General features: G+C 67.7%; 1 protein-coding gene across 1 annotated transcript in view; it reads right to left on the bottom strand.

Moving 5' to 3' along the window:
* Window positions 1-223, bottom strand: part of MFAP4 (microfibrillar associated protein 4) — a 15,001-nt gene that overhangs the window by 2,870 nt on the left and 11,908 nt on the right. The gene's annotated exons all lie outside the window — the stretch shown is intronic.

Raw genomic sequence — 223 nt, 5'->3', positions numbered from 1 at the left:
CCAGCATCTGCTGGAGCCAGGGGACCACCTGGGTCTCATTAGGCCTGTCGGCCGACGCCGCAGACGTTAACTCTCACTGGCTCAGCCCGAAGCCGGTTTCCTTCTCTCCCTCTCCTTCCCCCTGTGACCTCTGTGTCCCTGGCTGCCGCTGCCGGGGGAGCTGGGGTGGTGGGGAGGGTGCGCGTGCCTGGGTTCTGCGAAGAGGAGGCCCACGGGGGACAGC

The sequence above is a fragment of the Myotis davidii genome, unplaced genomic scaffold (genome assembly GCF_000327345.1).
Source record: "Myotis davidii unplaced genomic scaffold, ASM32734v1 scaffold129, whole genome shotgun sequence".
NCBI classification, from domain to species: Eukaryota; Metazoa; Chordata; class Mammalia; order Chiroptera; family Vespertilionidae; genus Myotis; species Myotis davidii.
The sequence above is the reverse complement of the archived record's forward strand: the minus strand, read 5'-3'. Positions and strand labels throughout refer to the sequence as shown.